The 3,611-nt window shown below is 38.4% G+C and overlaps 1 long non-coding RNA gene across 1 annotated transcript; it reads left to right on the forward strand.

The window, feature by feature from the left end:
- Positions 1–1,093: 1,093 nt before the first annotated feature.
- On the forward strand, positions 1,094–1,848 carry LOC149213490 (uncharacterized). Its single transcript, XR_016250333.1, has 3 exons — positions 1,094–1,220; positions 1,347–1,408; positions 1,538–1,848. It is a non-coding gene; the product is annotated as an uncharacterized LOC149213490 (long non-coding RNA).
- The last annotated feature ends 1,763 nt before the right edge of the window (positions 1,849–3,611 follow it).

The raw sequence follows: 3,611 nt of genomic DNA on the forward strand, positions 1-3,611 counted from the left end.
TCATCAATCAACTTTACTTGTTTACGAATTGTAGCAATCTTAGTCCAATTCCATTAATGCATATAAATTCTATGGGTTAGTCATACAACACTAACCAATCTCAACTACCAATCATCTTCATGCATCCATGACAAGGCTAAATCACAAGTTAGTTATGACACTCAAGTCTCGCTGCTTGACCCATTGCATGTTTTTTTTTCAATATCTAAAGGGGTTCTTCTAATGTCCTTTTTTTTTTTAAAACAATTTTTTCATCCTATTCAAGGATGTTCCCCCTGATTTATATTCATGCATTGGTCTATTAAGTTTCGTTCATTGTAATTTCAATCTAGTTCAATATATGCATTGTTGTTATTTCCATATGTGCAAATTGTTCTTAAGTGCGACAAAAGTTTCATTGTCTTTTATCCTCATCAGGAATCCAACGTTATGAACGTAGTTATACAACAACTCATTACCTACTTCTCAAGAAGTTATAAACATGAATCACACCTGTCATGCCAAAAGTAGTGTTCGACATAAATGAATATGCGAATGATTAAACTCATACCTGAGTTAATGCCTACTGATGGTGGACCTCAATACCTTTCCGCTTACCAATTCCCTAAGGCGCCAGTATTGCAACCTTTAGCTCTGATACCACATTGTCACACTCCACAGTAAATAAATTTTTTTTTTATATGGTGGTAACCTTATTGTCACGTGGACCTTATAAACTCGATCCTAATAACCATAAACAATATATATTTACTTGTAATTATTTAAGCACTAACCGTGCCACTATGATGTTTCCATATGATTATTAATCACCGAGCTTGGTGTTATCATAAGACTTATGGATTCGAATCCTTAACGATTCTCACCATTCAACTGAGGTCAACGGAAAAGGCCACCGGTTGCTTTCCGATCTGTTTCCATGCCAAGTGTGGTCGGGAAACTAAATGGCCTTACCTACTCTGGCCAGGTGTCAACCGCCGGACAGAGACCATGTGAAACTTTGGGAAGTCTGCCGGGTTCGCGCGCCAACTGACATACAAGGGACGGTGAGGATTCTCTCCTTTGATCTGAGGGTCAATATCGTTTCAGGGTTTATCGGTCTCATAAAGCCCACCGAGCTGTTCTTCGCGGGTTCATTTGCACTTGGAGGAAGGCCGAGCCCTCGCTCCCAAATGGCGGTTCTAACCCTGCAAACTATGCCAGGTTGCGGCAAGCTAGCACAGGTATCTGTCACTTCAACCATAGCTTCGACTGTATATTTCATTGGGTATAATACTGTGCATTCTTTATCAGGTTTACAGGTTGGGTTAATACATTCATGTTTAATTCCATTGAATCTTCGTGTACAGGACGCGCTTCAAACCCTTACCACTCAGGAGTGGATTGGAATGACATCGCCGAAACATTCCAGGTACTGAACCCTTCGCATACATTACAGTAGTTAGGCTAAGATAACAGGCGGAAGTAACAGGTAGATTTCTATGTGTTTCTTTCGGCCTGAAAAGGGTTTCCTCACGGCATTCTTTAATGTGTGACTCAGGGTTTCCACCTTCGGCGGAACCTTAGCTGAGATGCGAGGTCGGCTTTTCCATGCCGGTACCTGCGCCTTCTCTGGTTTACAGTCTTTGTTGTATTATTTGTTATCATTTGTATATTTATATTCAGGGATTCACGGCTCCCCTCGCCGGACCCTAACGAGATAAATCATGGATTCTGTTGTTTGGGAAAGTGCCATTTTGAATGCCCTGAGTTCATATCAGACTCTGGTTCTCGGAGTACTTAATGTACAGACTTTTGTGGCACTCACCCGGGCTATTTGTCCACTGTTAATATATGGTTAACTTTTTCGTATGCCTGCTCAATATATTATGCATATTTCCATTCGAGTTTCTGCGCCTACCGTTTGTTCATTGCACATATATATTTATATATATATATATATATATATAGATATATATATATATATATAGATATATATATATATATATATATATATATATTTATATGCTCCATTGGTTCGAGCTTTTAAATGTAATATTGCAAGTCCTTTCCATTCCAATGTTCTATATTTACTGCTCTTTTCGTTATGGAAACTTTGTTTCTCTATTAACAGGCTGAGACGTAAACCTTTCGAGGGTTTCGCCTCCATAATTTCTGTTATAGTTTATCAGGGTTTGTATGGAAATAGCGACTGTATGGCCGTCTCTACGGCGGTTCTGTAACGCCATGATACGTTGATATGTATTTTATGTTAAACAGCTTTAGTTTAACTTGTTCCTGTTTAATATATTTATTTCGTTTCAAGCTTTAAATACAGCCAAGGGTTCCATATTGGAACGGCCGAGGGTTTCATCTTGGAAACGGTCGAGGGTTTCATCCATACCACGAACCGTTTCCACAGGCTCACTGTATGTTCCGACGGTATTAGAAAATGACTGTTAGATGTCGTTAAACAGTTTTCTGTAACCCTTACAATGTTAGTTTTGTACAGAACCCTGCTTATGGTTGACTGGTAAATATTTTACGCTCTCACATGTTCTGTATATTGATATGAACCTTCAGGTTCTATGTATCGTTACTATGTTTCAGTTTCAATACGGTCTGAGCATTATTCTGATACACTACATGTATCACCTTCACGCAGTTTTCCCTGCATCTTTCTTTTACAGTTATTTGCATCATACTTTTATATACATTTGCATTGTTCTTAGAATAACTATCATGCATCATTTCTCTTCAGATGTCTGACTTGCCCTCTACACAGTTATCATGCTTCGTTTTTCTTTACAATTATTATGCAAAGAATATAACAGATAGTTTCTATTGTTTGATTAGCCAGTCTCAGGCACCTTTAACACTGTCATGGTGTTATATGCACACTGTCATCTAGTCAATAACAGATATTCAGATGCAGACATACTTTCCATATAGACACCAAACACACTAATACAGTAATTTAGTTCAGATGAATACACATACCTGGTCTATTAGGCACCAGTAGTTATAACTCCAGAAGTTCACCTGCAATTTAAAGGTTTGCTCTTATCCACCCAGCCATGAGATCCAACGCTATGTTGGGTTCTCCCCCCGAGCAGTCCTGCAGGCCTGCAGCCCTCAACAGGTCTATGCACAGTTGTGCTAGGGTTATCTGGTCCTTACCAGACTTAACCCTCCTTTTCTTTCTCTTTTTCCTTCTTCAGTTTCTCTCCCTCTCTGTCCTCACAGACCCGCCTTCTCCATCCACCTACTCTTCTCCCCCTGTTAGGGTGCTCGCTGATCCATTTAACCAATGCCAAGAATTAGTTATAACTGATATGTAATTTAAAATTACTTTTACGCAGGTTTGATTAACTGATTGGTAATTTAAAATTACTTTACGTGGGGTTAATCACAATAGGTATATTACAATAAGTGAATTTTACTTTACAATAAAAATAACATTAAACTAAAATAATAAGGTAAATTTGACTTGGTATGTTATCGAGCTCTTACTTTATAAGAACTCATGGTATCGGCCCATGTTCTTCATGTGAAACACATATTCTTTAAAAGAGTGAATTAGACAAGCGTAGATCCATCGTACCTCTCTATTTACCAAGTCTCTATAGGGATCA

This window comes from Pinus tabuliformis, chromosome 1_1 (genome assembly GCF_031772625.1).
Source record: "Pinus tabuliformis cultivar Carrire ecotype Pingquan chromosome 1_1, CPIR1, whole genome shotgun sequence".
Lineage (NCBI taxonomy): Eukaryota > Viridiplantae > Streptophyta > Pinopsida > Pinales > Pinaceae > Pinus > Pinus tabuliformis.